This window comes from Mustela nivalis (genome assembly GCF_964662115.1).
Source record: "Mustela nivalis genome assembly, chromosome: 8".
Taxonomy (NCBI): Eukaryota; Metazoa; Chordata; class Mammalia; order Carnivora; family Mustelidae; genus Mustela; species Mustela nivalis.
Window position 1 is genome coordinate 90,230,724 of NC_139027.1, and position 18,976 is coordinate 90,249,699.

Genomic DNA, 18,976 nt, shown 5'->3' on the forward strand with positions numbered 1-18,976 from the left:
AAATAAATTATTTTATTTAATTATGTTTAGATATTTATTTATTAAATTAATGATTTAATATTTAAAAATCTAAATTTGAAATATTTTAAATTCTAAAAAATAGTTATTTAATTAAATCGATATATTTAATATAAATATTTAATAAATTATTTAATTATTATTATAATTATGCAATACATTATGTATTGTGTAATAATTGCATTTTAATACATAAATTAATGTATTATTTACATTATTTTATTTTACTTTATTTTATTTAGTTGACAAAGAGAGGGAGAACGCAAGCAAAGGGAGCTGCAGGCAGAGGGAGAGGGAGAAGTAGGCTCCCAGCTGAGCAGAAAGTTCAAACTGGGGTTCCATCCCACGACCCTGGGATCACCACCTGAGTCGAAGGCAGATGCTTAACTGACTGAGCCATCCAGTTGCCCAAGGCTTTGTATTCTTTGCTTCTAAACATTGATGCTGCTTCATCTCTGGAGTTAGTCAATTGATGCTGAGAATTCATATCAAAGAATTGATAGTAGCTGTTAAACAGAAACATGTAATTTAGGGGAAAAAAAAGAACAGAAGGAAGAGAAAGGCCAAAAGTCAAAAGAATATTAATATAAAATTTAATTAGATAAATAAAGCTGGTATTCCTGAAGGGGGCTAATAAAAGAGCTGCAAAGAGCTGATAGGATTAGGAAAATTGTCCACTCCTGGTCATTTCATAATTTTAAACTATTCCTTATTAATAAATATACTTAGTTCCAGAAACACAACCACATAAGGACATTTCCACCAAGTTTCCTCTAACAGCATTTACAAATTAGACGTTCAAACAATGTAGTTCGTTACATGTTGCATCTGTATCTTAAAGTTTAAACACTTTCTGTGACACATTTTCTAACAATGAAAATTTATATATAAGGTATATATATATATATATACCTTATCCCTAAATGGAAAAAAAATATATATATATAGAAACCTTATCCCTAAATGAAACCTTTCTTTGTTTATTAGCTTAAATAGGTAAATTAGCAACAGCAACAACAACAAACAGCTAATATTATAGAGGTAGGAACAATTTACCTTTTCATTCATTGCTATTTTCTAAAAATTCCTATTTTATTTTTTTCTCAAGTCTGTCATAATAATTTTCTAAATCTCCTGCCTTATTCAATTTTTTTCTTTTAGTGGAAATCTCTATTTCATATTTATTTTCTCTTCCTCCACTCTTTGCTCTAATAATTCAATGTATTATTAGATTTTCTGTTTTTCTCTTTATCCAGATATATCTTTTCTTTCTTTCTTTCTTTTCTAAATAATTTCATTTGCTGGCATTTTACATCAGTACATGCTTTCTTATGGATGTTAGAAATGTCTGTGGAACTACTAGAAGAAAAAACTTTTTTACCTTTAAGAAGTTTACAGTCTAGAGTGCCTGGGTGGCTCAGTTGGTTAAGTGTCTTCCTTCAGCTTAGGCCATGATGCCAGGGTACTAGGATCCAGTCCTGCATCAGCTGCCTGCTCAGCAAGGAGTCTGGTTCTTCCTCTCCCTCTGCCCCTCCCTCTCTCTTTCTAATAAATAAATAAAATCATTAAAAAAAAGACTTACTGAAATCTGAGACTGAATTACTAAATTCAGTCTTAATATAAGACAGCTAAACAAAGCAATGATCACAACTGGAAAATTTAGTCAGATCATGGTTTAACATTTTTGGTTGACACGGGACCTCTTTCAGTAACAACTTCCCTAAATATCAATTTCTTTTTAAGGCAAAAAATTTTGACAAGAAATCCAGATCCTTCTCATCATTTTCATATCAATTTAATGTGACATCCTCGGAGTATATAATCAAATATGTAATTATTCTATCTGTTGCCTTGTATATTGCCTGTATCTTTTTCGGACTCAAAGTTCCAATGAGGTAGAGTTTTTTTGTTTTGTTTTTAAAGCAGAGATTTTTAAAGTGTTTGATATATACAAGATGCTTAATAAGTGTTTACAAAACCTATGTATTTCGGAAGCCTTAAACAGGCTTTAAAATAATGTAGGTGATATTAGTAGTCATATCAAACAGTTTGTAGGTTTCAGTCATGTAAATAACTACATTTCTCAGAGACAGAGAAACATACAAATGATCTGGGTCCAGTAGGATAATGCTAGCATGTGTTGTAAATTCTCTTATATGACCTTATTCTTGCCAGAATTGGTTATGTGGCAGAAAAAAAGGTATCACTATCTTATACTTTATGATTTAAAGAGATTTATGGAAGTTGTTAATTTCTTACACTACCCCTTTGTTTCAGTGGACCCAATTTCCGTGGTAATGGTGAGAGGAAAGTAGGCAATTTAGGCAGCAGCAAAAATCTCCTACAAGGCACTATAAAATAAGGCTTGTTCTAGATCATGGGTCTGTCCAAAGGGGAATGTTAAGGGGTAGAATGGATGATGGGTGCATTGTGGACTTATAACTATAAGATTAATACTGTTATGCCCCAATAATGGGTCTATGATTAAAGGAGCGAGACTGATGTAAAGCGAAGGTCAAGCAAAGCCTTATTTCATGCTAAGCATCAAGAATCTAACCGAACGTTCAGAGCCACACCTCTTATGAGAGAAGGCAACCCTTCACTGTTTCACAGTCTAGCTTTTAAGGGCAAAGACCATGAAGTCAGGCCTGGCCACGCACAGGTGACCAATGAGATTTTAACACACACAGGAAACTCCACAGTGAGGCTAGGTGACCAATTGAGGTTCAATTTACCCTAGTATAGACATTTGACCCAGCCTATTACACCTTGATTAGGATTGGTGCCAAAACGGTTCCCAAAGGGCAGAGGAGTGGGGCATACTCCTTAGTATCTAGGGAGACAATATGCAAACACCACCCCCCCCTCCCGCTGATTGATGTCTGCACCTGGCCTGACCCACCTTTGTATATGGGCTTTGTTACCTGGAGCTGATTTCCAGGTCTTGTTTTTAAGTGAATTCCCTGGGGGAAGGGGAGCAAGGACAGTTTCAGGGTTAACCTCAATGAAAGCCTCTTGCTAAAATATAAAAATATAAAATAGGTCCTTACATTACAACAACTCAGTAGGGAAAGTCCCAGTGTGGTGATCAAAGAAGTGATGTAACTTGCATTGCACATTTTATTTTTAAAACGTGTAAGTTGTATTTTTCCCTGCCATGACATCATACTTTATCTTCATCTCTGTCTACTAGTTTAAAACTAGTTAAACAAACTCAACAATTTTTTAAAAATATTTTATTTATTTATTGAAGAGGAAAAGCCAGAGAGAGAGAGAGAGAGAGCGAGAGCATGAGCAATATGGGGCTCGATCCCAGGACTCTTGAGATCATGATCTGAGCCAAAGGCAGACACTTAACTGACTGAGCAAATGAGACTCCCACAAACTCAACAATTTTATAAAATTTTTATTTGTTGGGGTGCCTGGCTGGATCAGTTAGTAAAATATGTAACTCTTGATCTTGGAGTTGTACGTTTGAAAACCACCTTGGGTGTAGAGGTTTTTAAAAATAAAATCTTTTAAAATTTTTTTTCATTTTTTTATGTAAGCCATTGTATGGCAGTATTGATCACTATATTGTACACATGAAACTAATATTAACCTTATTTTAACTAACTGGAATTTAAATAACAACTTTAAAAATAAAATAAAAATAATAATCATAAAAATAAAAAAGAGGAAAAATTATTTGGCAGGCAATATTCTTTTTTTTTTTAAAGATTTAATTTATTAATTTAACAGAGAGAAATTACAAGTAGATGGAGAGGCAGCCAGAGAGAGAGAGAGAGGGAAGCAGGCTCTCTGCTCAGCGGGACTCAATCCCAGAACTCTGAGATCATGACCTGAGCCGAAGGCAGCGGCTTATCCCACTGAGCCACCCAGGCGCCCGGCAGGCAATTTTCTTAATTGCATGATTATTTATTATTATTTATTATTATCATAGTCTGTGTGTGTCGGTGGGAAGTGGCTGTTATTCCAGTGAGTTCCATATCTGTGTTACACTGAGGTCCATGTCTGTAGTCAGTCTTTTTTTTTCTTTTAATTTATTTTCAGTGATCTAAAATTCATTGTTTATGTACCACACCCAGTGCTTCATGTAATAAATTCCCTCCTTAATACCCACCACTGGGCTCACCCAACCACCTGCCACCCTCCTCTTCAAAACCCTCAGTTTGTTTCTCAGAGTCCACAGTCTCTCATGGTTTGTCTCTCCCTCCGATTTCCCCCAGCACACTTCTCTCCATCTCCCAGTGTCCTCCACGTTATTCCTTATGTATTGAGTCTTATAAAAACTTTTATTTCTTTCCCTATTCTGCTTTGCATATGCTTACCTTAGATGTTAAAATGTTATAAACCTCTCCTGCCTGGTCCATTTTCTCTCTCTTCTCTCATGATTTCTCATGCTCTCCCTGCCAACCCCACATGCCTTACAATATCTGGATATGACTAATTTCTTCCTGAGCTACTTTATTCTACTCTGCCATATGGTTGCCCTTCCCTCTTCTGTACCATAACTTCTATCCCCTGCATTTGTGCTTTAACAATACCTAATTCTTTTCACTACATCTGTATCTTTGAGGTCAATACTCAGTAGTGCAATCGCTGGGTCATAGGCTAGCTCTATTTTACTGGAAAGAAGGGCCATATGCACCCCAGTGTTCATAGCAGCAATGTCCACAATAGCCATTCTGTTGAAAGAGCCAAGATCCCCTTCAACAGACAAACGGATAAAGAAGATGTGATCTATGGATACAATGGAATATCACTCAGCCATCAGAAAGGATGAATACCCAACTTTTGCATCAACATGGATGGGACTGGAGGAGATTATGTTAAGTGAAATAAGTCAAGTAGAGAAAGTCAATCATCATATGGTTTCACTTATTTGTGGAACCTAAGGAATAGCATGGAGGACATTAGGAGAAGGAAAGGAAAAATGAAGTGGGGGCATTGGAGGGGGAAATGAAACATGAAAAACTATGGACTCCAAGAAACAAACTGAGGGTTTTAAAGATGAGAAGGATGTGGGGATGGGTGAGCCTGGTGATGGGTATTAAGGAGGGCACATATTGCATGGGGCACTGGGTGTTTTACACCAACAATGAATCATGGAACACTACTTCAAAAACTAATGATGTATTGTATGGTAACTAACATAACATAATTAAAAAAAAAAAAAAAGGAGGGGAACAATACCTAACACTCAATCTTTGCTAGTTTCTTGTTTACCTCCTTTTAAAAGTAAGCTCATTAGTGGTTTTTTTGTTTGTTTGTTTGTTTGTTTGTCTCAACTAAAAGAAGAAAAATAATACACATTATTTGAAAACTTTTTGAACAGTGTACAAACGTTAGTCAAGTCCACAATGTCTCATCTCTTCTTCCTCCTAACATGGCTAAGTTGAAAAACCCTTTATCTGGGAAAAGATCATTCTCCTGCCACCTTGTGTAAGATTTTGGCTTTAGCTTAGATTATCCTTTCTTTCCTTTTCTGAAAATAAGTTGAAAATATTAATAGCCTCAGTTTCTTCTTCCAAAATATGACTGCTTCTTTATCAAGTGCAAAAGCAACCCATTTTGACCATAATAAACAGCTTGGACCTACTTTTTTTGGCTCACTGTTTTAGTGAGACAAGTGGAGTGAAGATGACACACCATTTCCAAATGTATTCATAATTGGTAGACCATACTTCTAACTTGAAGTTTTGTTGCCATTAAACTACGACCAGACTCGCTATAATTACAGAGGTAAATTCTTTATATTTACTATATTTGAAATTACCATATAATACCAAAATAAAATTATGATTATGTGAAGAGTCTGTAATATTAAGAAGATGACTTTGAAATTATTGCTTATCTAAATGAAATTTCCCATTTTATAATCTTGTATAAGCTTCCGTTGTCATTTCCTATTTAAAATCTATTAGAAGGCATTCTTATTTTCCCTTAAGTGGGAATTCAAATGTGGAACAAATTCATCCCAAAGGAACAGATTCTATATTCCACTGAAGACCAGGTGGCTTCCATGTGGCATTTTGCCTCTTGCATATTGTTCATCTCCTACAACAAATGGGGGTATGCTCTTTAGTAAACTAATTCAACTCAATTAGAGACATTGTCTTCAAGGGATAACATCATAGAGACTAGAATCAGAATCATGCTTTTGGGAAAATTGGGCCTAGGTTTTTTGTTTTGCTTTGTTTTGTTTTAAGATTTTATTTATTTATTTGACAGACAGAGACCACAAGTCGGCAGAGAGGCAGAGAGAGAGGGGGAAGCAGGCTCCCTACTGAACAGAGAGCTTGATGCAGAGCTCGATCCGAGGACCCTGAGATCATGGCCTGAGCCAAAGGCAGAGGCTTAACCCACTGAGCTACCCAGGCGCCCCTGGGCCCAGGTTTTGATGGCTTCTTTCCTCAATCTTATAAAACCTATTTGAACTCTACTGGATGCCAGAACTGCTTAAAAATATTTGGTCCCTTGTAATTTTAACCTTCCAGTATTCAATGCACCTGATCCATGTAATATCCTATAGTATTTTTGTCAAATGAAGACTCTCAAAGTGTGTTTCTTGGGAGACACTTTTCAATTGGTTGCTTACATTTCTGCATTTATTATTTGTTCTAGACCATCCTTTGAAGATGGTTGTATTGAATAGACTTGGAAGACAGAAATAGTATCTTTTTTTTTTTTAACTTAACCTGTTGTGTTTGCAAATATTATCTGCCTCTGTTTTGATTCTTCTTGTGGGAACTGATGCTCAGAACTGATATATAACTCCCACCCCTACACACACACACACACACACACACACGCACACACACAAACACACAAACACACACACACACACACACACACACACACAAATACTGTTAATATTCTGGCTACTTCTATTGCTGTGAATAATAAACTATATTATTTCTGAACCATGAGTCTGCGTCTTCTATCAACACCCAAGAAACCACGGCAGACTCATACACCAGCTTTCAAATAAGGGAAAATAATCTCAGATGCTTTATATTTTTTGATAGTGTTACCTACTTCTGAACATATGACTGAACACATATAAAGCTGGAGCCATGACCATTTAGAGCTTCTTCTGTGGAAGAACTATGCATTCACTAGTAAACAAAAGTAGTTTTATCTTTTTTTTTTTTTCCTCCTGGACACCATTTCCTCTCTCACACTGTTGCTCAAATTGGATGGAGTCTAAGGTCCTTTGAGGAAATTTTTGTTTAATGACTCAAAATAAAATAGGAAGAGTCTAAAGTGCTAAATGTAATTCTAGATAAAAGGCATAAGATCATGCCAGAAAGGATAGTAATTTTATCTAACAACTGCCTGTTCACCCCTTATTTGATCATTAACTAATCTCCAAATTCCTGACTAAATCCCTTTTGTAAGCCAGAATGTGAGCTAAAAACTGGGATTTTAAAAAAGTTTTCATTTGAAATCCAGTTAGTTAACATATATGGTTGTATTAGTTTCATGTGTACAATATAACATCTAGCACTCGGTGCTCATCATGACAAGTGCTCTAATTAACCCCCATCACTTATTTAATCCATCACTCCTTTCAGATCCTCTCAAGTAACCATCAGTTTATTCTCCGTAATGAAATGTCTGTTTCTTGCTTTCTTTCTCTTTCTATGTCTTATTATTTCCCCCTTTGCTTGTTTGTTTTGTTTCTTTTATTCCATATATGAGTAAAGGTATTTGTCTTTCTCTGACTGACTTATTTCACTTTTAGCATTATACTGTCTAGTTCCAGCCATGTTATTGCAAATGGCAAGATTTCAGTCTTTTTTTATGGCAGAATAATATTCCATTGTATATACATACCACTTATTCTTTATTTATTCATCAATTGATGGATACTTGGGCTCTTTCCATATCTTAGCTTTACAAATAATGCTACTATAAACATAGGGGTGCTAGCATCCCTTTGAATACGTTTTCTTATATTCATTGGTAAATACACACCAACAGGATTGTTGGATCACAAAGGACTTCTATTTTTAAATTTTATGGAAATTCCATACTGTTTTCAAATATGGCTGTATCAGTTTGCATCACCACTAACAGTTCACAATTGTTACTTTTTCTTTTTTTTAAGATTTTATTCATCTGACAGAGAGAGATCACAAGTAGAGAGAGAGAGGAGGGAGCAGGCTCCATGCCTGGCAGAGAGCCCAATGTGGGACTTGATCCCAGGACCCTGAGATCATGACCTGAGCTGAAGGCAGAGGCTTAACCCACTGAGCCACCCAGGCAGCCCCCACAAGTGTTACTTTTTCACATCCTCTCCAACACCTTTTGTTTCTTGTAGTGTTGATTTTAGCCATTCTGACAGGTGTGAGGTGGTATCTCTTTCTAGTTTTGCTTTGCAATTTCCTGATGATACATGACGATGGACATCTTTTCATGTATCTACTGAACATTTGAATGTGTTCTTTGGGGAAACACTTGTTCATGTCTTCTATCCATGTTTTTATTGGATTATTTGTTTTTGGATGTTGACTAAAAACTGGATATTAAGTAACACACAAGACAGGTTTCCTTGAGCTTAAATTTTATTTGCATGAGTGTCATTAACAGGAAAAAATATGCATATGTGTATGTACAGTGTGTTTATGTATACATCTATCTATCTATCCTCTATCCCCTGTCTTCTAATTGTGGTAAATCTTGTAAAGTGGGAAATGGGATAGTCTGAAGAAATGTGCTGCTGGATATGTTGGGTAAGCAAATTTAATTGCACTCAGATGCATTGGATATAAGTGAATCACTCAAATGAGTTATTTAATATTATATAGAAACAAATTAAAATTTTATGTAGTTGAAAATAATAGGTGGTTAAAATAATTTTTGTTGTTTGTTGTTTTTGTGTCTTTTTTTTGTTTATATATACTGTGGTGTGAATGTTTATGTCTCCCAAAATCATATTATGAAATCTAACTCTGGAAGTGATAGTATTAAAACATAGGGGCCTTTGGGAGGTGATTATGTCATAAGTGGGATTACAGTCCTTTTAAAGGAGACCCCAGAGCGCTCTCTTGATTCATTCATCATGTACGTTTACAGTGAGAAGATAGCCATCTATGAGGAAGTTGGCTCTCCCTGGATCTGCCCATTCCTTAATCTTGAACTTTTCAGTTCTAGAACTGTGAGAAATAAATTCCTGTTCTTTATAAGCTATTCAGTCTATATCATGTCCATTATAGCAGCCTGCATGCAGAAGAACACTATGACCTAAAACGAGAGCAATAAATATAAAGTTTCAGTAAAGTCAGTTGGTACAATGTTTTTTTACTTAGAGAAGACATGCTGCTTCATGTTAAACCTTGATATTGGATATGTTTCTTGAAGGGCCACTTCTTACTCCTTTGTGTGTTTTCCACAAAGTCCAGGATGATGCCTTACATAAAGGTAATATTTTATAAATACTGTTGGAAATATATACTTCTCTAAAATCTTATTTTGCCTACAGATTACTTGGATCCACTTTGCCTTGTGTAGAATATTTGAAATATATTAAGAACAGAATGTCTCTCTAAATAACATTTAGAATCATCATTAGTTTATGACTCCTGACTCATTTGTTTATGCAGTGATGCTTACTGCAAGAACACTGAAGTTTGTAATATAATTTTTGAATTAATCACCAAGCTAGTTTATTATAACTTATGAAAAAATAATTTCTCATGTTGGTTTAATTCTGCTCTTATGTTATGGTCATGACATTTTCATTAAAATAAAGTAGAAAATAGAAGTAAATAATAAATGAAAAATAAAAAATAATAAATAAAAAAATAAAAGTAAAACTCTTGTGAAATGTTAAACTTTTCTTACTTATTTTGTTTTGCTTTTCCTCTACGATGCTGGCAAAGCTGTATTTTGCAGATAGATTCAATTTTCTAGTTGCTAGGTTTGTTACTTTTGCTAAAATTTTCAAAATATAAGAAGTTGAATAGTCATGGATTGTTTATTAAACTCCTTATCTACACATATAAAAATAAAACAATGATGGTGACCTGGGTATTTCTAAAATTGTATTCTGTTTTTCCATATTGTGTTTTACAATGTAATTAATAAAGATTTTGCATATATTAACACCCATCCCCTTCTATCTCATCTGTATGTCCATTACAGAGCATGTATGATTTCTATTCATTGCTATGTTGTGGTGAAGAGATTGTCTGAAGTAGTCCTATATTTATGCAGGTAGATCTTAAGCTACGGTGCTCTTGTTTATTTGCTTGTTCGTGATCAGTATGTCTGAAAGATGGTAACTATTGCATCAGGTATGACGATTAAAAAATATTATTGGTGCCTGATACACTGTGATGAAATAGGTAAGTCGATTCATAATTTGTTAATTAAATTAGAAAAAAATTCCTTTGGATTTGTCCTTTATTAAGAGTTTTTTTTTTTTTTTAACAAATTGCTTGGGATGTTTTTTGTGTAATATATATCACATGCCTCAACCTTTAAATTTGAATGTAGAAAAGAGTTATCAGAATGAGCCTAGAAAATATTGTTATGAAATATTTGTGTTCTGTTATATTATGTTAACTTAGGAAATAATGGTAGTTATTTTTATTAGCATTTCCTACTTTCCACATGCCCTTACAGATGAGATATCATGTTTTTCCTACTCTTTTTATCGTGGTTGTTATATTCTTCATGATCAATAACAATCAATGAAAATTCATAACATTAATTTTCTTTGGGAAAGTGATATTTTAGCAAGAATCCATGACCAAAAATTTTAGCTGTTGTTCTTCTAGGAGATGAGACTATCAATGTTCCCGAAATTTCAAGAAATAGAACTTATTAATTGTGTTGGTTGATGTTTATTTTTTCTGAACTTAGAGGTGCATAATTCAATTTAAAATTTATTTTGGGGGCACCTGGGTGGCTCAGTGGGTTAAAGCCTCTGCCTTTGGCTCAGGTCATGATCCCAGGGTCCTGGGATCGAGCCCCGCATCAGGCTCTCTGCCTAGCAGGGAGCCTGCTTCCTCTTCCCTCTCTCTCTGCCTGCCTCTCTGCCTACTTGTGATCTCTATCTGTCAATTAAAATAAATAAAATCTTAAAAAAAATGGAGTGGACCTTACGGGGGTGCTTATCTGAAATTGAGGGACATTATAAAAAAAATAAAAAATAAAATTTATTTTGAATTGAAAACAAGATCTTACTGAAGTTTAGGCATCCCACTTTATATCAGGCCTCCAGTACATTATAATTTATTTATAGAAAATTTCATAAACATGAATGTCACTTTTCCTATTGCATTTATACTGAAACTGCAATGACTCAAAGATGTCAGATCTGAAAAGCACTACCTTTCTATAATTTCTGTTTCCTAGAAGGAATGGATATACCATTTTAGCACAATTATCCAACAGTATTCAAAACCACCATGAATTTTAAGACATAGTTTTTACACCCTAAAAATCAAGTATGAAAATGTATAAACAACCAAATCTCTATCTGTAAATGAAATACTCCCACACAGACGTGTTTTAAAACTTTCTAACTTAAGGGATTTGATAGCACAGACTCAGGGTAGTAGTTTCAGTGCCTACAGTATACTTTCAGGGAGAGAGTAATGTAGGCTCTGAGTCACTTTCTGCCTAGAGATGACCTAATAGTGGTTCTGCCATTGTTTGTTTGTTTTTGAAAATACGTCCCTGGGCGTCATTCAGAAAATGCAGAGTTTGGCAATCTATATAAATTAAGGATGATCTTTTTGAATGTTTGTCTTTCACTACATCAAATTAACATAATTGGACAGAAATTCCACTAAATTAAGCATTGTTAGGAAACGTGTAAATTGGAGCTGCTCAAATTAGTTGCTCTTTGAACTATGTGCTGTTGGTTCAGGATTAGATAAGGAGTTTGAAGGAAAACCTAAATCATTGCTTCCTTTTTTGAGAGAGTCTTAGCATATTTTCTTAAAATTAGCTGAAATAAACAATGTGTTTAGTCGCAAAATGATTTGCATTTTTGCACAAACTCCCTATCTCCTTGAGAATTATAACAAATATTTCATAAAACATCATTGATCTTTACTTTGTGACACTGCTGTAAAGTACATTCAGAGTTGCCAGTTAAAAGTGTTAGTGTTGAGATGAAATGTCATGCATTTTTTCTTCACTTCCATGCAAATGAACACAGTAATTTATTAAGACACAATGAAGAAAAAAAAATTGACAATGAGTTCCAGATTTTAAAAATCACTTGCCATTCAATCCAAATTGTGAGTTTGATCGGTTACCGAACACTTTATAATGCACCCCCGGTAATTTTACAGAGATTATTTTTTTCTTACCAATTCTTGATTATTCTGTCTTGCAATGCAGAGAAAGCTAACTAAATTAAAATAAACTTCCGTTAATTTTGATTGTTATAAACTTAAAACTGATTAATTTCCATATACAGAGTTTAAAATGTTCACAATTTACATTAAATATATATTCTGTGTGTACCTTGGAAAAATTATACTGAAAATTGAAATTAAAATGATGTTGTATATAGCTGCAAGAAGCCGCCTGTCCCATTTCATCTTACTATATAAGTTTTGTCAGGTAATTTATAAAATCCCTACTGCATAACAAGTCTATTTTTATTGGAATGGGTAGTAATGTTTCTTCTTATTTCTAAATAAGAGTTGGTCTATGAGTGCATCTGCAACTGTATTTTTCCTAAGTGGCTTCATGGTCTTGAACTGAGAAATCTCAGAACATTAAACATCAAAATAATATATTTTGACATAATTAGACATCAAGGAAATGCAATTAAAATGACACTGAGATATCACTACCCACTTACCAGAATGGCTAAAACTAAATATAATGACAAGACCAAAAGAAAAAATATACCATTTGATGATACACAATGGCAAGTTGTACCATAACTTAACCATCTCAGACTAGTGAAGTGTTAAATTTGTTTTTCTAAGCAATGTTTTGGGTCACTTACCACTTTTCAAGGATATAAAGTGCTACCATTTTACTTAAAACTGTGAAATTTGGTCAGATTTAAATTTCAATTTATGTTAAAACATTCTGTAAACTGTGTTAAACTTTGACATTTGTTCCCTCTGTTCAGTGAATAACACTATATCATATTCTGAAAAATACGCTAATTTTCATTTTGAAAAATATCCCTTTTTCCTCTTATGGTAATTATTAATATGAATTAATAGTAGAATTTGATATGGTTCCATATGCCCATAAATACTTTATTGTATATTATCAAATTTAATAATGAATATAATGTACTTTTTGGACAATTTTTAAAGACCAGTCTACCTGGGGATAAAAATATATGTTTATAAAAAATAAAAAGTTAAAAAAAAAAAAAGTCCAGTCTACTCCTAAAACAAAAAAATGGAGGCGCACTTCTTTAGTTCACACAAATTTCATTTTATTATATATAACCTCAGATAAATTTCAACAAATCATAATTTATTAAAATTATGTCTACTTAAAAATCTCATAGAGAGTAAAACCATCAAAAATAAAAATAAACACACACAACACACACACATCACCCATGTATTGGCAAATTACAGTTGCTGTAACAATACATTAGGCATTCCACTGTTGAGGGCTATCATATCAAAATTTCCATCAGTGACAAGAAGATTTGTATCCAAATGGACTGATTTTCCAGAATCCAAGAAAAAGTCTCCTAGGGTTTATTTAAAGATAAATATTTGAACAAATACTTCTTAAATTTAGGAAATTCAGAACATACGATTAAGGAATATTTGCAGTGCAGACTATATTCAATCCTTCCTTCAAAATGTGCCTTTGAGTACATAATTCTGTTTTCTCTATCTAAATTGAGCTGTTCTCCAAGGAAGTTTTCTAAAATGTGTATCTCTGTGTGATAAATGTTCTAAGACCTAACATGCTTCATTGTATTTTTACTGTGCTCTCAAATTTAATCAATAATTTGGCTTGATGTATAATATCTAGTTTCAAATATCTTTTCCATCTATACAAACACCCAGCTGTCTCCTTTATATGCTATTACTATTGAGAATTCTGCTGTCAGTATTATTCTTGTACATTTTAGGTGATCTGTTCTTCTCTTGGGCATCATTTATGCTCTTCTCTGTTTTTGATATTCTTAAAACTCACCATAAAGTATATGAGTGGTTTTGTGTGTGTGTGGTTTTTGTTTTGTTTTGTTTCTGATTTCTCATGTTTGGCATCATTTTAAGTCTAGTATCTTTTATCTTTCTTTAATTCTCCAAAATTTATCTCAGTACTTATTTAAATATTTTCTTTATTTTTTTTTTCTCTTCTGCTGCATTTGGGCAAAAGTCATTAATTTGTTTGTTTGTTTGTTTTTCCCAACTCATTTATTCATTTTACAGCTATATTCATCTTAGTCTCCATTTATTGTATTCTTTATTTCAACAATTTTCACTTAATTTATATTCACAGTATAGTATCTTTTCTTTGTATATGTATATCATTATTTTATCATATACTTTTAAGCTATTTTTAAAAATATTTTATTTATTTATTTGACCGTGAGAGATCACAAATAGGCAGAGAGGCGGGCAGTGAGAGAGGAAGGGAAGCAGGCTACCTGCTGAGCAGAAAGCCCGATGTGGGGCTTGATCCCAGGACCCTGAGATCATAACCTGAACCGAAGGCAGCGGCTTAACCCACTGAGCCACCCAGGCGCCCCTTTTAAGCTATTTTTTTAAAGTACAGTCATTCTTTTTTTTTTTTTTTTAAGATTTTCTTTCTTTATTTATTTGACAGAGAGAGATCACAAGTAGACAGAGGGCAGGCAGAGAGAGAGAGAGAAAGAGAGAGAGAGGGAAGCTGACTCCCTGCTGAGCAGAGAGCCTGATACAGGACTTGAACCCAGGAACCTGAGATCATGACCTGAGCTGAAGGCAGTGGCTTAATCCACTGCGCCACCTAGGCGCCCCTAAGCTATTTTTTTAATTCCTGTTCCAATAACACTTGGATTGCCATATAAAGTTAACCACATCACCTTTTTTAGGTAAGTAATTGTACTTTTTATGTGCATAGTTATTTTGGTCCATGAGTTCAGCTCCTCTTAGGATCATCAAATCTCTGTAAAGTCTGGGTATGCTAGGATTTTCTAAGCAACAATAAAATACATTGAAACCTGGTAGCTTAATTATAATAATGTTTTCTTTCTCAATCATTCACAATAGTATTACATTCTGAGTAGCTTCCTTCTATTTTGCAGCTATAGTGTTTGGAAAAACTTGAATTGTGATATCACTGTGATAATGTGAATTAGTCAGGGTTTTTTAGAGAATCGGGAAGATAAAAAAAGGAAGATATTCTCCAGGGCCAACTCTAGAAGTGACTATTCAATTGAACAAAACTCAGAAATGCCATCTCCAGTGAAATACAAAGAAGATTATGTATAGTTCTGGGCACACACATCTCATTTGACCCAATGATGTATATCAATGAAAGACTGAAGGCCAATCACCACTCCATGGGAGAATTTAAAAATAAATTTACTAATGAGGCCAAGAATTCAGAATCACAAATAATTCAGAACTAATAATAACTGCCTTCACTTGATGTAAGATAAATCCTACGATCAAGTTTCAATTTTAAATTCTTACAATTTTAAATTCTTAAATCCTTATGAAGAAGCATCATTTGGAGGGAGCAGTTTTCATAATTTATCATCCATCAGCCTTTTTTTTAAGATTTTATTTATTTCTTGGACACAGAGAGAGAGAAAGAGAGAGAGAGAGAGAGATCACAAGTAAGCAGAGAGGCAGGCAAGCAGGGAAAGAAGCAGGCTTCCTTTTGAGCAGAGCCCGATGTGGGGCTGGTTCCCAGGACCCAGAGTCCATGACTTGAGATGAAGGCAGAGGCTTAACCCACCACCCACGTGATGAGAGAGCCACTCAGGTGCCCCTCATCCATCAGTCTTAATTGATTGGAGGAAAATGTGTGGAGGAATAATGCCTTAGGGAGCTAATCTCTCTAAAGAATTTTCAAGTCTTTACCCCTTCAAGGTTTTTGTACAGTTCTGATAGCCTCTAAACATCCAGCTGATTTCTACAGTGACAGGCCTGTTAAAACCTGTCTTCAAACCAGGAATAGAGCTTGAAACATACCAGTCAAGAGCAACTTTGAGTCTTTTAAGGAATTTATCATCATTTCTTTGTTTTTGGTTAATATCTGAAATAGTTCCATATTACACTTGCATAATTTCTCCAGAGCTGACTTTGAAGGAGGCATTCAGTTCCAGCTAGTTCCATATTTTGGCAAGAACTATAATTTATATATAAAAAAAAAAAAACATATTTTAGGGTGCCTGGGTGGCTCAGTGGGTTAAAATCTCTGCCTTCAGCTCAGGTCATGATTCCAGGTTCCTGGGATTGAGTCCCACAGTGGGCTCTCTTCTCAGCAGGGAGCCTGCTTCCATTCCTCTCTCTCTGGCTGCCTCTCTGCCTTCCTGTGATCTCTGTCAAGTAAATAAATAAAATTTTTAAAAAAACATATTTTATACCAGTTATTCATGTTTATTAACAAAGATATCACAATACAAATAATACAAACAGTTGCTCTTTATTAATACCTTCAACCAAGATCAAAAAATATGTCATATTTTATACAAAAATTTTATATCATCTGATAGGTCAGATATATATAAAATTACTTTTAAAGTTTTAAAAATATCATCAAATATTTTCATTTAAATGCAAATTTGAAAAAAAATCTACTTTTCCAAACACGACTTTTCATCCTATTTTTTTTGAATTTTGTCGACAATTGATAAAATGTTTAGCGAGACTATAAATGTTAGATCAAAAAAATGATTAATAGATGTAGGTTCAAATTATTATGTTCCATTAAAAATGATTTAGTCTTTGATGAACATCTGCTTGGTAATATGTTGTATCCAGATATAGTAAATTAATGATATATATAAAATTATAGGGAAATGACACCTTCCATTCCATTATGAGTAGAGCTTTTAAAATGCTATTTGTCACAACCTGTCATCTTGTCATTATGTAGCATTATGTAGCATTTAAAGGTAGCTACCTTGAGGGCTGCCGCCAAATCATCACTTCCACAAAGAACCATTCAGAAATTTCTGGAACGCATATCATTGCTGGACTTCTGGCATAAGTCCATTGTTCCTGGTGGATGCTTCCAGTAGTAGGAAATGAAACATGCTCAATGAGGGCAGGGGGTTGTGTTTGACTTGCCCACTGCCATATCTCCAGCACCTAGAAAGGTGCCTGAAACACATAGCTGGCATCCAGTAAATGTGTGCAATAAATGAGTGAACTAGACAAAAATAGATATGCACTGGTAGACGTGGCCTGTGGATTACAGCTTCAAAAGCAGGAGAGTATTGAGAGTCCTACATAGTAGGTTGCATGGCACTGAGTTAAAGAAAATGGGTCCTACAATCAGACCAAAGGTTAAACCTCGAAAGTTGTGCGATCTTGGACAAGTCACCTACAAGAACAAAGACCCCTGTCTTCTATTGATAACAGCTGGGAAGAGAGAATCTATTTCAGAACGAAAGGGGACACAGGACGGCTGTGTACGACACTTATATTGTGGTCAAGATGGCAGTGTAAATTCACTTCATGGGGTCCCACACCATCATCCCCCACTACCATTTAAAATACATGGTAATAAGAGATGAAATATATATATATTTTTTCAGTGTAACAGTATTCGTTGTTTTTGACCACACCCAGTGCTCCATGCAATCCGTGCCCTCTCTAATACCCACCACCTGGTTCCCCCAACCTCCCACCCCCTACCCCTTCAAAACCCTCAGATTATTTTTCAGAGTCCATAGTCTGTCATGGTTCACCTCCCCTTCCAGTTTCCCTCAACTCCCTTCTCTCCATCTCCCCTTGTCCACCATGCTATTTGTAATGCTCCACAAATAAGTGAAACCATATGATAATTGACTCTCTCTGCTTGACTTTTTTCACTCAGCATAATCTCTTCCTGGAAGAGATTATATATATATTTTTAAAAGATTTATTTACTTACTTATTTATTTGGCAGAGAGAGATCACAAGTAGGCAGAGAGAGAGAGAGAGAGAGAGGAGGAGGAGGAGGAGGAGGAAGAGGGCTCCCTGATGATGCAGGACTCAATCCCACGACCCTGAGATCATAACCTGAGCTGAAGAGACAGGCTTAACCCACCCACTTAGCCACCCAGGTGCCCCTAGATTAAACACATATATTTTTTAAAGATTTTATTTATTTATTTGGCAGACAGAGATCACAAATAGGCAGAGAGGCAGGCAGAGAGAGAGGAAGGGAAGCAGGCTCCCTGCTGAACAGAGAGCCTGATGTGGGGCTCAATCCCAGGACCCTGGGATCATGCCTTCAAGCCGAGCCGAAGGCAGAGGCTTTAACCCACTGAGCCACCCAGGCACCCCTAGATTAAATATATATTTTTTTTTAAGAGAAGAGAAAAGTTAGCAAGTGAACCTCGGTAAAAAACAAAACAAAAGAAACAAAACCCAAAACTGACAAACATCTCCATGAAGCAGCAACCGCAGAAATTCTCAGTGATGCACAGATGTGTAGCGACAGGAAAAGATGTCTGGAGGCTGACTTCAAGGAGGACAAGTCACTCCCACTGGAGATAAAGGCAGACAGAAAGGCCTGCTCGCTTGCTGCCTGAAGCCACAACTTCAACTGGGCTGCGGACTTGATTGCACACCACTTGCTTCACCAGAACACTGTGAGGTTTCCAGTAGCTCATTACATCTAAACACTACTGCCTCCTTTAACAAGGTTTCCCTTCCGGATTGCCCCTGACTTAAAGGGATAGGCAGTAGGTGTCCCTTCACGTGCTCCTTCCAAATTCTCTCCTCTCTCTGCTTTCTTCTGATCCACTTTTTATTTATGGGCTAGCTTTACAGGATATCCCTTCTGTGATTAA